The sequence below is a fragment of the Fukomys damarensis genome, unplaced genomic scaffold (genome assembly GCF_012274545.1).
Source record: "Fukomys damarensis isolate Sample0158 unplaced genomic scaffold, DMR_v1.0_HiC HiC_scaffold_38, whole genome shotgun sequence".
Lineage (NCBI taxonomy): Eukaryota > Metazoa > Chordata > Mammalia > Rodentia > Bathyergidae > Fukomys > Fukomys damarensis.
This window is the reverse complement of record NW_022900950.1, coordinates 53,977,679-53,996,262: the sequence shown is the minus strand read 5'-3', so window position 1 is coordinate 53,996,262 and position 18,584 is coordinate 53,977,679. Positions and strand designations below refer to the sequence as shown.

At 37.7% G+C, this 18,584-nt stretch overlaps 1 protein-coding gene across 5 annotated transcripts in view; it reads left to right on the top strand.

Annotated features, from left to right (window-relative positions):
- Positions 1 to 732: 732 nt before the first annotated feature.
- The window catches only part of Dgkh (diacylglycerol kinase eta), a 97,619-nt gene continuing 79,767 nt past the window's right edge, over positions 733 to 18,584 (top strand). For 4 of the 5 annotated variants that reach the window (XR_004515688.1, XM_033759922.1, XM_033759921.1 and 1 more), the window contains exons 1-2: positions 733 to 843; positions 2,921 to 3,001. The gene's annotated coding sequence lies outside the window, so the exon portion shown is untranslated. Of the gene's footprint in view, positions 844 to 2,920; positions 3,002 to 10,222; positions 10,574 to 18,584 lie in introns of those variants that run through there. The other variant, XM_033759924.1, reaches the window with a different exon arrangement.

Sequence of the window (18,584 nt, the reverse complement as noted above, 5' to 3'; positions counted from 1 at the left end):
GTAAATTTAACTTTATGATATAATAAACTCAGGAATTTTATACTCTAATAGGGGTAGTACAATAAGTATAATAAATAAGTGAAAGATGTAACATATTGGGAGATGGAAAAAAACTTGTGGAGATGAGTAATGAAATCAGCATGGGAGAAAATAGAGGATACTTTATGTCTGTATTTGTTGCAATAATCAACATTAAATGAATACTTATTACATGCTATGAAATGTGTCCTTTACATGTTTGTTATTTCTTCCTCAATCCAGCCATATAAGGTCTGCCCTGCTAACATCTTTATTTTACAGATAAATTAAGTAGGATGTGAGAATGTTTAATAACTTGCCTAAATTATCCAGCTATCTGTAGTATTGCTAGGAATTGAATACAAGGTTTCTGACTGCAGAGCCTATTTAGTTTCATAATCAGCACATAATACTGTGCCTGTGCTGTGCTTACTGAATACAAGATAATGTACACATCACACCCGATTGCAAATGTTAGTTTGTATGCATGTGTCTTTCATGCTATTTGTGACTTCTTTGAGGGCAAAAAACGATGTCAAATTCATTTTTTCTCTGGGCGTTGTGCCTGTGATCCCTCCATTTAATTATAATGAGATCAAAATATTCTCGTAATTTTTAAAACATAGAAAATACTATTCTAAATGGTCATGTATCCTTGATTCTAGTTTCAGATGTCATTTTAATCCATGTCATTGTGTTTCTGCTTCTCTCCAGACCAGTATTAAAGAAGGGCAGCTACTGAAGCAAACCAGTTCTTTCCAAAGGTGGAGAAAACGATACTTTAAACTTCGAGGCCGAACACTTTATTATGCGAAGGACTCAAAGGTAATTTAGAAGAATGTTAGTTTTAAGTGCTTGAGATTGTGGATGGCTTTTAAATTGTGGTTGTATAAAATGCCTTGGAGTCTCACCATGCCATCACTGCTCTTAAATAGACTCTGTATACTTGTTACCCATCTTGGACCCCATCGCAAGAGCAGTTTTTTGAGTCAGTCCCAGAACAGGTCTCTAAGGATAATCTCATAGGACAGTTGTAGTACAATTTTATTCCTGCCCAGTTAAAGCATTAAATATAATCTTATTAAATATAATAAAATCACCTTTTGGGATCTCTGCTACTTTTCACCTTAAAATTTTTGCCCGAAGATATGAAAGATGGAGGGAGGGAGAGAAAGAGAAAGAGATGCTAAGAACTCATAGTCAGAGTTCAGATAAGAGTCCTTATCCTAATTTCACCACACTCAGTGGGGTGGCTGTGGCTAGCAAGTATTGTTGAGAGGAAGCTTAAAGACGATAATGTATATAAATGCTCACCTAGTATCTGGCATAACCCATTCACTCCAGTATGCTAGCAATAAAGAATAAACTTCATATTGGAATAAAGTCAAAAATTAAGCTAATTTTTATGCGGCATTTTAATAACATAATGTAGGCGGAAAATTATGATGAACCTCCATTGAAACTGATATTTTAGTATCAATGTAGTATATTTAGTATCAAAAATAAACATTAAGATTTCTTGCTACTATGCTAGTTGAATAATCATTCCATTTAAAAAAATTTATATTCCTGATATAATTAGTAGAGTCATAAAGAAGTAAGCAAACCTAATTTGTAGTTTATGCAGCTGTAATAGAAGTAATAATAAGATATTTATGTAGTAATAAGAGCCAAGTAAAATATTCTTATTTTAAGTCAAATGTTCAAGGTCATCCCTGATCTGACTGTGTCCTGTCTTTCATGTTTATCTGTAGAAGCATTGGCTGCTTGAAGCCTTCATCTTTGTTTCCATCTGCAGAGTTACTCTCCCTCTGTCTCCACTTGATGAAACCCCATTTTCTTTATAGCCTCCTTCTAATAGGCCTAATTCCATCATTCACAAAAGGGGTTTATTTTTACTGGAAAAATCATCAGTGACCTTCCATAGCATTCATTGTGTTTTTTCTCTTCTTTTAATAGTCTGTCTTCTGTATTTAGTTTTGGGAGTTTCATCTCCTGTACTAGATTGTAAATTCACTCCAGTTAGGAGACAAGATTGAGACAAGAGTCTGATTGGTTGAATTGAAGTAGATTGGTGTATCTGTGGGGATGTGGGGAGGGAAGAGGGGATACTTTTTTCTGCAGTCCTAGAGAAGCATTGTTCTATCAGCCTTAGTGGAAGAACACCGAAAGAGTGAGAATAATGACCAACTCTCAAAAAGTGGGAAGGATACATTCATTTGCTAGAATTTCCTAATTACTGACTTGTCTTTTTTTTAAATTTTTGTTTCTGTGGAGATTTACCACTAACACATTTGATTAAAACAACATTTAAGAGTATAAAAGGAAGATTATCTTATATTTACATAGCATATTCACAGACTCATTTGAATACCTTACTTAGAGATGAGGAAAATTAGATTCAGAATGTTTGGTAACTGACCATGATCTGAGCAAAAGCTAGTTCTCAGTTCCCACTAAGCCAACCTGGGAGCAATGACATACCTCTGCCTCCTTGGCAGAGTTGTTAACCAGTGTGTGTGTGTGTGTGTGTGTGTGTGTGTGTGTGTGTGTGTGTGTGTGTATTAGTGTGTGGGTCCATGTTCACTATACCAGGCACTTTCAGTAGGTTCCATATAAATGATACCTGTTGTGCTTCCAGAGAGCACACAGCATTGCTTTCAAACAATGCTTTGGGGTTCTTTAAAATTCTTTTCAGTGTGAGATTCATGAGTTGTACTTTGTGAGTTTACTTATCCTTTCTAAAAGGAAATTGCAAAGTATCACTAACTTAACTTTTTCTTCATTTTCTATTTCTAATTCTTGATGTAGCTTTCATGGCTATGACCTGCTAGTAAAAATGGATTGAAGTGCATGGATTCTAGGTAGTCATCTAATGTGTTTGTGTTCTTTTCATTAACAGTCTCTAATATTTGATGAAGTTGACCTCTCAGATGCCAGTGTAGCTGAAGCAAGCACAAAAAATGCCAACAACAGCTTCACGGTATGGTTATATTCTGTTAAGTCTGTATTCAAGGTTTCAGGGTGAATTTTCCTGAACATGTTCAGATGACTTGCTCAGTTATCAACTGTGTGTCAACGTATGTGCATTGGGTTCTTTTTTTTAGTTTATGTGCTGCCTAATTGAACACATGCATTGGATTCTTACTAACCCAATGTACTCTGTAAACTACTTTGTATATTCTAATAACCAACATGATTCATGGTCCATTGACTCAATAAATTTAGTTTCAAGTGTATTTTTTTAAACATATCTTTACCTTTTTGGACTTTTTAATTTTAGTGCTTTAAAAATTTTCACTTCCTTTAGATACGTGTATAACCCCATTATTCTTGAATATTCAAAAATTTTGTCATTTATCAGCAATCTCAAAAATAATATTTTCTCTTCTGTTTTTACTTCAGTTGCTTTTGCTCAGGGAGTTGACATAGTTCAGGCTTTCATTTCTTCTCATATGGTTGATTCATTTGAGAGCTATTTAAGCAGTGCCCTCTGTTCCAATTTCTTCTATCCAATCACAGATTGCATTGTTTAGAAGACCTAGCTTGGGGCCCAGGGATTTAGCTCAGAGGTGCTTCCGCCTGCCTTGCAAAAAGACCTAGCTTGAGCTGGATGTGGTAGCATATATCTGTAATTCCAGCACTTTGAGAGGATTGCAAGTTTGAGCCCGGCCTGGGAAACTTTGTGAGTTAGTGAGATGCCCTTTCAAAATAAGAGAGAGAAAGAAGAGGAAAAAGAAGACAGATAGCGAAAGAGTGGATGAGGAATATAGCTCAGTGGCAAGGTGGTGGGTTGAATCCCCAATACACGGGGGGAAAAGACCTAGCCTGTTCCCATTGCCTGTAAATTCAGCAGTAAAGTCTTTACAAGATCATGCCTCAGTGTTCTAATGTTACTGGTAAATTGTCTTTGAACACTCCACCAGTTTCACTCTGTCTTCCTGTTCGTTCTGACTTGAATGAACTTGTCCAGATCTGTAGCTGCTGAAATCTTACCAGTTTTCAGAGTTTATTACAGATATTCTATTCTTCTACTTTGTTCATTCACAAAATATGAACTGTGTTCTTACTATGTGCTAGGCATTTATGATAAGCACATGAAATTCGAGGCATTTTGCACATAGTATTTACAGACAGATACAAAATTTACCTCCAGATCTTCCCGAGCTAGTTCAGAAGCTCATGTGGGATACTTTGTATAGCTGCATATTCCTTAGCTGCTCTAAGAGTCACTGCCTTTGTTATGCATCTCAGAGGAGATGTGTTGCCTTTGTCGTGCCTGTCCACACTCCCAGTCCCCACTGCAGGAAGCCACCACTACTGACACCAATGTGCTGTGCTGTGCCCATTCTTTGGGCTTGCCAGCCAGCAGGGGAAGCAGCCAGATAAATAAATCCAGGGAGTACCTGATTGAGGTGAGCATTGGTGGGGGAGTGGGAAGTAATTAAATTCAGATTTAGTCTTATTGATTTATGGACATGTGGGATAATTCATACTGTAAATATTCCTCTCCCTCTCCTTCTTCCCCAGGGAGAGTTTAGTTTGAGAAAAGGAAAGCCAAGAATAGAATCCTGGGAAAAATGTTAAATGTAAGGTTTGACCAGTAAAGACTGAGTGAGAGTATTCTTTAGTAAAGAAGAAGGATCAGGAGGCAGTGATGTCATAAAAACCCAGTAGAAGAGGAGTTTGGAGATGGAAATTGTTGAACATTAGATGCTATAGAGAAGTCAAGTCAAAGAAGAACTGGAACCATGATTGTTGGCTCTGTGAACTTGGAGCTCATTTGGCTACACTGCTGTGAGTAGTTTCAGAGAGGGGTGCCCTGTATTAGACTGCACTGTCGATACAAAGTGGAGACAGACAGAACTTGTTTTTCTCTAAAGCCTGGCTATTGAAAAGACAAGAGATGCAGTTAGCTGATGTTTGGGTGGTTTGTTGCAGTTCATTTGTTTTGTTTTAAAAAAGGGTTTGGAGTGTGTTTGTATGAAGACAGGAAGGAACTGCTAGAACCAAGAGTTGAAGATTCAGTAGAGAGGGAATATTGATGGAGCAAGATTGATGCATAATTAGCCAGGTATTGGTGCACACTTGTGACATTAGCACTCTGGGAGGCAGGAAGAGCTGAAGTTCAAGCCCAGTCTGTGCAAAATAGCAAGTTAGTGAGACTTAGTCTCAAAATAAAAAAGGGCTGGGGCCCAGGATTCAGTCCTCAGTACACATTCCCCATACACAACCCCCCTCCCCAAATTGCTGAGTGAAGAGAAGGGAGTAGGAGCCAGATAAAGCCAGAAATTCATATATGTCAAACACTTATATTACCATTTTCTCACTGAAATTGAAGACAAGGTTTTCTTTAAGAGTGAGAGTTTGTCTTTAAGAGTAAGAATGAGAGTGAGAGTTTAGGAATGTTTGAAATAGCTTCTGTAGAAAGAGTATTGGAAATGAATTGGGACGTGTAGAAAATTACTAGGTATAAATATTGCCTACCTTGGACAGCACTTTTAGTAATGCCCCAGTTTCTGTGCTTACAGAATCTTCTTTAAGTGTGAATAGAGAACAAATAAATGAACTGATCCATAACTGACAGTTTATAGGGCATTTTGGACAAAATGCTTCTCATTTCCTGATTTGGACTGATGGATATTTGAGGGATTACCTTATTCCTCTTTCCCTTCCCCATTCTCAGTTTTTTAAAATAAAACGCAAGGAGTCTGAGACAGCTGAGCAGAATTCACTAACCACTGCATACAGGGCTTCTGATAAATTGTTGGAGGTGTAAGGTCAAGATGTTGCTTATTCCTTCTTCCTTGAAAGTGAGGGTAGGGTGGAGTAGGGTAGAAGAGTTTCATCAGTCATGCAAACTAGAGGAGCCACTTGCCTTCTCCTGGGAAGTGAACAATACCGTCTTCTCTTCTGTGGAGACTGATGGAGGAAGGAATAGGAGTCCCCCTAATGAAGTGCTAGAATTAATCTGAAAAAGCATTTCAAAAGTTAAGATTTGAAGGATGGAATCATTTCAGGTGAAGGTAAGGTCTAGGGTTTGGAGCAGGTAGAGACCAAAGAAACTGAATATCCTGGGCTTGGAGAGGTTATTCATATCTTTCGTGCTGCTTTCTTGCCTGCCAAATTAGTCTGTCCTGTTTTGTCTTTCTTATAGGACTTACCCTATTCTGCCTTATACTAGCTCAGTGCGTATTTTTTATCTTAATCTCTTAGGATAGAGAGTCTGCACTGTCTTTTTACCTCACAGTACCTTAAGTATATCTTGATTTTAGTTAATAAGATTTAAGTTCACTTTAGACATGAGAAGACTGTTGAAATATTTTCAAGAGTTTTTTTTATTCAATCAAACATCATTTTTGAAATTTTTTGCATTAGAAATGTAAGGATTATCAATCTTTTAATTCTGTCCATGTCCAGGCCAGGTGAGGTTTCCTGTTTTGAGTCAAATTAAGCTGCAGGCTCCACTCCTGGTGGTGCCCTTCCGTCAATTCCTTTAAGTTTTAGGGACAAGGGGAAAAAATGAAAACCAAGACCTGTCATGTAAAGGTACAAGATCCCAGTAATGAATGTAACTGTACTGTATGCCTAGAATGTACCAATAAACGCAATAAAAAGAAAAAAAAAAAGAAATGTAAGGATTAAAAAGTTAGGCAGACTGGTTAGGGTTTTACAGCAAATGAAATTGATAGAACGTTCCAGGGTAAAGAGTGGAGCAAAAGACATGTTTTCAACTGGCAGTCAACCATCCTGCCTATACTTAAATTTTTAAATATCCTGCCTTCCTAGATTATAGTGGCTGCTACTGACACCGCTGTTTTAGCTAGCTCATGTCAGGAGGTAATGGTGCAGTGTGGTGGTGTTGTGGCTGGAGAATCCAGGAACGTCTGAATTCTGCTTCATTACAGCCGTCCCTCTTCTCCTTGAAGTCCCCAAGGATGGTATATTGACAAGAAACAATAGCGCCTGGAAAGATCTATAAATAGTAAATGAAAAATGGAAAATTTGTGCTTTGCCTGAAAACCCAGTGCTGAATCCCCTGGTAAAATGGGCTCTATAGTGAGTGCTCCACAGAGCAGGGCAGCAACTGACCTAACCTGGAAGCTACTCAGAATCACTTCTGCATTCACTTGGTATGAGCAAGTCAGGGGGCTGGCCCAGCTTCTGGCAGGGGGACACAGACCCCACAACAGTAGCATCAGAAGCTTTGCAGGCGTGGTTTAGAACCTGTGTACACTATGATTACTTTTCTTTTCTTGCACAGTCTCCCTCTCCCACCCTTAAGAGTTAGTAATTGTCCTTTTTTTCATTTTTCTAAGTTTGAGTATTTTATTACTTTTCTGTTGCCATGTAATAAACTGTCACAAATGTAGAGGCTTAGAACAATGCCCGTTTGTCTCACAATTTCTGTTGGTCACACAGAAAAAGGTCTTTAAATATGTAAATTAAAATACTCTTTTACACATAGCACACCTCCCACCCCCAGCCCTCGCGTTTGTTCCTAGGACTTTCAGTCTAAACTATATCCCCAGCCCTTTTTTTATTTTTTTGAGATAGGAACTTGCTAAGTTGCCTGGCTGGGATCAAATTTGTGATCCTCCTGTTTGAGCTTCCCAGAGTGCTGGGTGGGATGATAGACACTATATGGGACTCACAGGACAAATTTTAATTGCCTTGAATTGGGCTTCTTTTCACAACAGCATGACTTTATGGTTTATACGTATCTTCTGCATTTGGCAAAAATGCACCTACAAACACCTACAAACCCCAAAACACCTACAAACACAGAAAACATTTAAGTGGCAGCGATATGATCATACAGTATATCCTTATTGTCACTTCATAAGTATTTTGGTTAATGTTCATTAACTTATTTGCTGTTTAAATTCTACTGTGATGTTTTCTGTGATTTTGGAATCCAATATTATTTTTGTGACTCATTTAAAAATTCTTTTAAAAATTTATCGATATCTGTACGGTGTTGGCATTTCATTTCACTTCATTAACACAACCCTATGTTATATCTGTATGTATTCCATATACAGCTGGAAAGAATTAACTTTCCTAAATCTCACCTGTATTGAGCATCGCATTGCTACCTGCCCTGTCTGTGAACATCAAATGAACATGATAATACACTAAAATACCTAGCACAGTGATAAGCATATCAGTTTAATAAGTGTTTAGTGTGTGTTATTATCCTGAATGTATCGTCCCTCCATTTCCTTCACAAGTGGCAGAATGTTGCCAATCCCTAAGAGTTTAGGAATTTTGAAGGGATATGTGGATGAACTACATCTTGAGAGCACATTCCATCATGCCTTTTTCCAGAAGTATAGTTAAGATTTATTTATATTTTTATCTTCTATTAATAAGTATAGTTATTATTGGGATAAGCAACCATCTGATAATGAAATGATAGTTATATCTTGTTAGGTAAATGTTACCTTCTAAAGAAGAGCGTTTTAATAATTTGAAAGTCATCACAATTACAAGGTATATGTTTGACTTTCAAAATATGCTGTTCAAATAGCTGTTTTCTTTAAATTTTAACGAAGAGTAAGCTAAACTTTAAACAAGGGAGTCATCATTTGTAGAAATTATTGTATTGATATTGTTAAAACTGCTTATGGAAGTTTGCAGTAGTATATGTTTTCTGTTGTGTGCTTATTTGTTTCACTTGATCGGTTTATTTAACCACCCCTAGCTTTTTACAGCATGTTCTGCAGAGGCTTGTGTGAAATCCTGCAGTTACTTCACATCCACCTGGTTCAGGCATCGTATGGGCCACTCTTAGTTTTAGATCTAAATGAGTGCTACAAAGTTGATTAGCATTTGATTATGACTCTTTGTATGAGGGTTTAAAAAGCATATATACTAATAAATCAATAAAGAATATGTTCCTAGGGCACATAAAATATCAGAAAGTAAACATTTATAGTGTTATTAAAATAAATAAGCTAGATTTTAGTGGGAGGGAAAACTATCCTTAAGAACTTACTTAATTTTTATTTATGTTTCTGTTTTTGATCTTTAGATAGGGTCTTGCTAGATCAGGCTGACCTTGAACTTACTATGTAGCCAGGCTGGCCTCAAACTTGTGGCGATCGTCCTGAGTCAAGCCTCCCGTGTGCTGGGATTACAAGCGTGCATCACCACACCTAGCGAGAATTTATTTTTTTAATTGTTACTTCTTGTTCATTCTGTTTTCCCCTTAGCTTTCTCTCAGCTGACATAATTCAGTTCGTCTCTGAATAGGGGTATCACATCCTTTGACCTTAAGAATGTGTCAGTTTTTTTATCCATTAGTATTTCAACATTTAGTTCCAAAGGAAATAACTATAAGTTATTTTCTTTTTATATCATTTGTGAATGCATATTGCTCAAGAGATTTAGGTCACCACTTAAATAAATAAGCTGCCTTCCTTGTTTGATAAATTTGTTGGATCTGTGTTTCTGTTCTAAATGTTTATGCCTGATAACTTACCTAATTCGGTGTATCAGTCCTATAAGGTAAGAACTGTTATAATCCCCATTTGATTGGTAAAGAATCTGAAACAGACTAATATGTAACATATATAATAACTAGAAGCAGAAGTCATCTAGGTCATTTGGCCTTGATCTGTACTCTTGACCACTCTGCTACCCCCTGCCTCTTTATTCTTGAGTCTTGAATAAATGTGATTCCGATGGTATTTTTCTAATTGGTTATGCCATGCTCATTTTCCACTTGAATTCAGTGAGAAAAATTCATTATGAAGCTTTGTAGGTTACACTACCAGATGTATAATAATCATTTGCTGAGCAGACTACCAACCCAGAACATTACAGTATATCTGGATACTGTGTCTTAAAGAGAAATGCTGGCTGAAGAGTTCATGGGGAAAGGAAGGCAATCAATATTCTAAAAAGGTCTGGGAATCATAGGATGATTAGCATTTCTTTTACAGATTTGGTAAAATGTGACAGATATCTTTTAAGTATTTAGAATATTGCCATGTGTGAGAAGCAGTAGGTAAGATGTGTGTGACTACAGTGCGCAGGACAAATACTTGTGGTTTAATTCACAGAGTGATGTTTCAGCTCAACATAAAAAAAGAATTTTCTAATTTGAGTCATCTGACAAAACAGGTCCCTTTGTGAGGTAATGACTATGCCCATTATTAGAAATCTTTACTCCTCTTCCCTGTGAGCTGAAAAGGGTTCAAGAAGAGAATTCTCAGAACAGGCTGAAATGAATTTCTAAAGGTTAGATGACTAATAGTTGTACACAACTAGTACCAGATTTGTGGCTCTTGGTGTTTGTTCTGGTAGGTAAGGAGGAGTAGATTTAGAGATGGACAGTGTGCTAGACTCTTCACATTCACTGTGTCACTGAGCCACTTATTGAGAGCCAAATAGCCATCCTGTAGGAAAGCTGTTGGAGAGAGCTTGACTTGGTGTGAGTATGCAGGAGAAGTGAGAGGAGCAGGTGGAGGCTAGATGTCCTTGAAGGTGGAAAGACAATGACTTCTGGTTCCTGAAGGCTAACACAGCGTTTGGCACAAAGGAGAAAGTAAGTGCATATTTGTTTTTTTTGTTTGTTTGTTTTGTTTTGTTTTGTTTTTTTTAAGACAGGGTCTCACTATGTAGTTGAGACTGACCTGAAACTTACTATGTAGCCCAGGCTGATCTTGAACTCACAGTGACCCTCCTGCCTCAGCCTCCTGAGTGCTGGGATTACAGGTGTGTGCCACCATGCCTGGCAGAAGTTATTTTGTTTAATGAACAAGTGATATTTGTAAACCCTAGTTTTTTTTTAGAAATGATGTGTCTTTCCATTGTCTATGTGGGTGCATCATAGTTACTCATCTAGTATAGAGCATCTTTCTAAGAATATGACCCAGAGAAGTATCTCTTAAAGTTGTTATGGGATTTTGTAGATCAAAGCCCTAGGAAGTAAGATATCATTCGTCCTTTTTTTGGCAGACTAAAATCTTGGGTGGAGATAAAGAACCTTTGTCTCTACCTTCACTAGGAGGCTTCTCTTAAACCTTTAAAATTTACCAGTAGCCAAACAAATCTTTCAAATGGGCTTTCTAAAGTAAGGCAAGGCCAATTGAGCATGCCTTGAATATTCTGCCATCTCTAAAACTCTGGGAACCCCAAGTTTGCTTGCAAAAATCAGATCATGGGAGTCCTAAAACATAGATAAATTTCACCAAAAATATGTTGTGGTCTGAATAGACTCAATAAATTGGGGAGGGTGCTACTCGGCTGAAGAGCTGTGTCCCTGGAGGCTCAGGCAGGGCATTATTGTGAGTGGCTGTGCTTAATATTACCCCTTTCCACTTGCACCGTGTCTAGTCTTGCCACAGTCCATGACTTAGAGAGAACGTGGTGCTCCTGATCAGTAGTAATCTTTGACTTGCTGCCTCTAGCACTTCTCCTTCTAGGTTGGTGCGCAGCAGTCCCTCCTGTCCCTGTCCTCCACTTTGGGGATTGAGATTAGAACTCAGTCATTTATTCGTTTCACAAATATTTATTGGGGGCCTATGCTATGTATCAGACATTAGCTAAATTCTGGGTATTGTCTATGTATAAAAAAGATTGGCTACTGAGCAGCAAGTTTTTAAAAAGGACTTAGCTTGAAGGTAAACAAATTTAAAAGGATATGGTGCTTACCTTTAGGAACAGAGTCCTGTCCTTAAAGTATATAGCATTGCGAATAGAATTCTTAGGATATACACACAGAAAGGAAATTCATCCTCCCTTTGAACTGGGACTGGAAACCACCATCTCAGATGCCTAGGAAAGAGGGGATTACACAGCCTCATAGAGCTTGAGGCCCAGATTGTTCAGAACACCTAAGACAGACTGTTGGTACTGCTCTGTCTGCTCTTCTTCACAAACGGGCCCCATGCCAACATTTCTGAGACCCAAATATGGCAACCACATAGCGTTCTTATCCCTAGTCCTGGATGCTGATGTTATGAAGCTGGTTCCCCAGGAAACCTTCAGCTTTAGGCACCTTGTGCAAGGGGAGTAAAGACTGTCCAGGTGAAATATTTATTCAGTTTGAACCTTGTGTCTTGGAGGACTGACCTTCCAAGTACTTCTGAAACGTGGTAACTCCTGTTGATGGCCATGTGGCACAGAGCCTCCTTGTCTGGAGACTTAGTTATAAATATGAATTTCAAGCATAATGTTCCATGTATGAGGCCTTTTACCCGTTCCTAGTAGATGATCCTGAGCTGATGCTTTCTCTGTCACCATGATCCTTCAGTCAACACTAGAAGCCATATGTTGCTAGTCTTCTAGAACTCATCTCCTGCCCTGAGACATCTTGCATGAACACAAGGGAGGGGCGGACCAGGGTTTGAACCAGTATTCCGAGTCCCACCATCCCTCCAGCCATGCAAAGGATTCTGAGCTATGCAGACTGCATTAAAGGTTTATTCACACTTTGCAAGCCTAATTCATCCCCTGATGTACTTTTTGAAGAAGGACTGCAGAATTTACTTGAACTCCATTGTCCTTTTATGGGTAAAGTGTTTAGTTGAAGTCTCTTATGTTCCACATTCAATTAGATCAACTCTGACTTCTTTTTTTTATCTTTTTATTGAGTTTATTGGTACATTTTAGATATACAGTACAATTACATTCATTATTGGGATCTTGTACCTTTACTTGATAGGTCTTGGTTCTCATTTTTTTCCCCTTGTCTCTGCCCTCCCTTCACCCCCTCCTCCCCTACCCAATTACAAACACTTTATTTCCATTTTTTCATTTTCTCCTATTTTTTCTTTTCCCTTATTACCTTTCCCCTACCCTTCCCACTTTCCCTACACCTTTAGCCCTTTTCTTCCTATTTCACATTATCAGTTATCTCATTAGGATTGTCTGTACTATTATAGTTTTTCACACCAGAGAAACTATTCGGTATTTACACATGTGTGACTTATTTATTTCACGTAGGAGTATATCCTCAATATATATCCATTTTCCTATGAATGACTCTAATTTCTCATTCTTTGTGGCTGAGTAATATTCCATTTTATAGAAAAACCACTTTATCCATTTTCCAACTGATGGGCAAATGGACTGTTTCCAAGTTTTAGCTATTAAAAACTGTGCCACTATAAACATAGGTGCACATGTATCACTGTGTTATGATTCTTTTAATTCTTTTGGAAAGATACCCAGCAGAGGGATGTCTGGGTCAAATGGACATTTGGTCCCAGCTCTTTGATGTCTCCATATTGATTTCCATAGTGGTTGTACCAGTCTGCACTTCTACCAACAATGGAGAAGGGTTCCTTTCTCCCCACAACCCTGCCAACATTTGTTATTGTGTGATTTCTTGATAGCAGCCATTCTTTGTGGGGTGAGGTGGAATTTCAGTGTTGTTTTCATCTGCATCTCTCTAAAGACCAGTGATGTGGAACATTTTTTCATATATTTACTTGCTGCTTTTACTTCTTTGTGTGAGAAATATCTGTTCATTTCGGATGCCCATTTTTGAAGCGGGTCTTTATATTTGGGGTGGCTGATTGTTTTGAGTTCTTTATATATTTTAGATAAGAACCCTTTGTCTGAGGTGCAGCTGGTAAAATTTTTTTTCCCACATTGTAGGTGGTCTCTTAGTTCTGTTGGTGGTTTCTTTTGTAGTGCAGAAGCTTTTTAATAAGACGAGATCCCAGTTGTTGATTCTTTGTTCTAGTTCCCGTGCTACTGAGGACTTGTTCATAAAGTCTTTTCCTATGCCAATGTCTTCAAGAGTTCTGCCTAACTTATCTTCCAGTAAGTTTAGTGTTTCTGTTTTAATATTTAGATCTTTAATCCACTTCAATTTTAATTTAGTGCATGGGGATAGATAAAGGTCTAGTTTTAATCTTTGGCAGGTTGAGATCCAGTTTTTCCAACACCATTTATTAAAGAGGCTATCTTGCCTCCAGTGAGGATGGTCGCTCCTTTGTAAAATATGACATAGCTGAGTGCATCTGGAGTTGTTTTTGTGTCTTCCAATCTGTTCCACTGATCCTTGGGTCTGTTTCTTTGCCAGTACCATGCTGTTTTTATCAGAGTGGCTTTGTAGTATAGTTTCAAGTTGGGAATTGTTGTACCTGCTGCCATATCTCTGTTGCCTACTATGGCTTTTGCTATTCTAGGTCTCTTCTGGTTCTAAATGAATTTTTGGATTCTTTTTTCTAGTTCTGTGAAATATAGTGTTGGAATTTCAATTTGCTTTTCATTGAATCTGTATAGCAGTTTTGATAGTATGGCCATTTTCACTATGTTGATTCTTCCTACCCAGGAGCAGGGAATATCTTTCCATTTTCTTATATCCTCTTTGGTCTCTTTTTACAGAATGCTGTAGTTTTCAGTGTAGAGGCCTTTTGCTTCTTTTGTTAGATTGATTCCTAGATACTTCATTTTTTTTGGATGCTATTCTGAAAGGAACTGTTTCCGTAATTTCTCTCTCAGTGACTCTGTTATTTGCGTACAAGAAGACTATTGATTTTTGGGTGTTGACCTTGTATCCAGTTACTCTGCTAAAAGTGTCAATTAAGTCTAGAAGTTTTGTGGCAGAGTTTTTTGGGCCTTCTGTGTACAGCATCATATTATCAGCAAATAATGACATTTTCACTTCTTCCTTTACTACCTTTATTGCATTATTTATGACTAATGACTAATTGCTGTGGCTAATGTTTCCAGAACTATATTGAAGAGAAGTGGTGATAGTGGACATCCTTGTCTTGTTCCTGATTTTAACATGAAGGTTTTCAGTTTTTGGCCATTTGATATGATGTTGGTTGTTGGTTTTTCGTAGATAGCCTTTATTAAGAGATCAACTCTGACTTCTGATGCTCATTTGTGGTACAGCCTGAAGCCTCAGATTCTGTACAAGACAATATTCAATTCTGTGTAAATGCCTGGAATAGGGGTCTAATATGGGAAAATAACCTACTAGCAAAAGTTTAAAAATAAAACACTGTAAGCTAGACACAGTGACACACATCTGTAATCTAAGCTCTCTTGAGTTGGAGGCAAGAGGATCACAAGTTTGTGCTCAGCCCAGGCAATTTAGTGATGTAGCAAGAACCTATCTCAAAATAAAAAAATAAAAAAAGAACTAGGTATGTAGGTCAGTGTGAAGGCCCTGACCCCAGTACCATAAAACAAGCAAGCAATCAAAGACTATTACAAGTATCTGGAGACTGACTAAAGAGTATATGGTATCTAGTGACCATCTGATAAAGCGCAGAACCCTGGAAGTATTATGGTTCTTCTGTACTGGTTGGCACAGTAGAGTTTTAGCCTAAGAATTTTGCCGTATCAGTTCATCCAGGAAGCCTGAGTTTTTGGTGCCCTATTAAGAAATTGGGAATAGTGCAGAACTGTGATACTTTTACTCTTTGGAAAATTCCAAAGACATATGCAACATTCTGTCCTAGGAGTAATCCAAGCCTGGTAGAATCTTGCATGACTCTGATGAGGCTTAAATGATGTGCATCCATAAAAGGACTGTGTCCCTCATGTAGTTTTTACTGATGATATTGATGATTTGAAAGTTGGGCCATGCATGTCGTATGATGTGCTCTAAAAATAGGAACACATCATCACCCCTCAGATTTTGGCTCCATTAGGCAAAGTATCAACCTTTTATTTTTTTAAAAAAAGCTATTAAAACAATTTTAAGTTTTCTTTGAATGTTAATAAAATGTTAAAATAGTACTAAGGAAAGTATTATTCTACAAGATTTAAAGAATGTAAAGGTGTTTTAATGCAGGCGATAAAAATAAATGGTTATTCACATGCTTCTGAAACCTCTTTGGTATATCCTATAACCCATGACAAGGAGCGATGAGCGCATAAGTGCTATTCATTTTATATCTCAGTAAAGGCCTTGAAGGATTATTTCTTCCATCCCACAGATTACAAGATGACATGCAGAGAACTTAATTCATGTACATTTATATAGTTATCAAGGAGCACAATCAATATTAAAACTGTTCTTTTCATGAGAATGCATAATGTATTAGAATTCTCAAGCTCCTATAATTAAGGGTACAAGCAAAGTAACTAGGATATGCCCCATTCTGGCCATTACTAGTGAATCCTAATTATCCACAAACAAGAATAAAGTTTTTTTCATTTTGTTTGTTTGTTTCTTTGTTTTTGCAGTACCAGGGATTGAACTCTGGACCTTGTGCTTGCCAGAGAGGCGAGGCACCACTGAGCCACTACCCTGACCCAAGAATAAAGTTTATATTGAACAATGTACCAGCACAATGATTAGAGTGCTTAGTGCACAGTGTTGATTCTTGTGGTAGTCGTTAGTCTGTATTGGGCAAGAAAGGAATGACTTTAACCTCCCTCAGTATTTTTATCTCAAGTTAAAAATTTTTAAATACTGAAAAGAAAGTTACTAAATTTAGTTTCTGGCAAAAAAAAAAAAAAAAGAGAGAGAGAGACTTTCAGTTCAGTAGTTTCCACATTTTTGTGGTTTCTGGACCCACTTTAAATTTTGCCAAGACCAAATAAATCTCAATGCATGAGCCCAAAGTAGCTTTGTGTTTATTGGAAACAAATTATAAGCTTGTCTATAAACAAGTGAAGTCAGAAGAAAGATTTTTTTGTTGACAAGAGGTAGGTTGAGTGTTTTCAGGTTGTTGAGGAGTTTTGTTTTTTAATCTTGATTTCATAGGTTGGGACTTGCTGGCTCAGATCTCAAGGATTTTGAACAGGCTTGGAACTAAGATTGTGTTAGTTGATCAGGGTTGGGGTGGAGTCTCAATAATCTATCTCAGGATACTATCAGAAGCTTCCAGTAATTTGCCTGAATGGCTATGGGACTCGTGGAAAAAGTTAGTCTTTCTGTCTTGGGGAAAATCAGATTAGTATCAAGAAGCTATTGAAGAGAGCTGAGTATGAGGTGTAGTTACTTAGACCTGTCCCTTAACTTTAGGATTTGAGAAGGCTCAGTGTGAGCCTTAAGGGATGTCCTGGATTGATCCAGACGCTAGGCATTGCGCAGTGAGTGACATCGTCTATCAGGGTGACTTTGTAAGGCCTCTTGTCTCTGCTAATGGGGTGTTTTTACTCATTTCATTAATGTTCTGTAGTCATCTAGCACAATATTGTTTGGTATGAATGTCTGACTGTGAGTAGCTACTGAAGAGTAACCAGAAGCCACACAGCTCTGCCACTACCATTTCCAGTGTAAAGTTATAGTGTTGATTGTAGATCACATGTTTATAAAAGCAATGGGCTGTTTGTCCTGCCTCTGTGGTTCAATTTCTGTACAAACCTTGGCCATTTTCTTTGTCAGAATACTGTTTTAAAAAAATTAATGACTTTTTCTAGTTGCTCGATAATATTATTAGAGCTGCCTTTTTGTTAGTACCACAGTGTGAGAGAAGCTCTCAGACAAACCAGATCATTCTTCTCCCTTCAGGATTATTATAAGAATTTTATACAGGTAAAGTGTTCATATGAATGTGTTTAGAATGTATATCCCTTTCCAAGATGGGTAGAAATATGCCTACCCAATAGGACTGACATTACTACCATATTCTCAAAATATGTTAAACAGAAAAACCTCTGAAAGATTTTAACCTGGTTAACACAGTATGAGCAAGATACACACTTTACAGGATACTCTGTAAAGAAAGTTTTTTTGTGGTGGGGGGTGTCTCAGATCATCAGAGCCTTCGCTGCCCCCAGTCTCCAGAATAAGGAGCGGTAAAAATGTCATATTTACAGCTACTGAAAGACACAAAGGCACTGATTGCACATTATAATACTGAGCAAAACATTACAAAAAACCCCAATGTAAAAATTAGACTGATTGGAACCAATTATAAAATGTTTCACACAATGTAATGCTGTGGAGAAATTAAAAAGAATGACTGAGCTCTATGTGTAACAGTCCATCAATACATAGTGAACTCCCAATTTTTGTTCAGTTTTGGGGCAGTTGTGGGACAGTTACATTTATAAATTGTTACTGTTTATTTGTAAGCCCACATTTCTGTGTATTTAAATTTCAGGAGAACACATAGTTACTGTTTTTAGGTGGATTGTTTCTGGAAAGATACAGAAGAAACTGAAAAGTATTTGTCTTCAGAAAGGGCAGTTGGTAGCTGAGGGCAGACTTAGAAGGAAGATGTGTTTTCATTCTAAATACATTTTGAATTTGTATCACGAAAGTGTATTACATTTGAGAGATTTTGAATTTTTACATGGGAGCTTTTTCTGGTAGCTATCAGATGAACTAGGTAAAAGAGTGATAAATTTGGCATGATGACCAGTTTGGACAACACTGCAATGTCCAGAAAGACTGTGTAGGAGTGTGAGTCAGAGTGAGTCAGAAAAAGAATGAATGATAGACCTTGTGCAGAAAGTCCATAGGGTGCACGCCTGTGTGGTGGTGCATGCCTATAATCCTAGCATTTGGGATTCTGAGAGCAAGGAGATCACTGTAAATTCAAGGCCAGCGTAGGATTAGCAAGACATAACACACATAAACACACACACACACACACACACACACACACACACACACACACACACACACACAC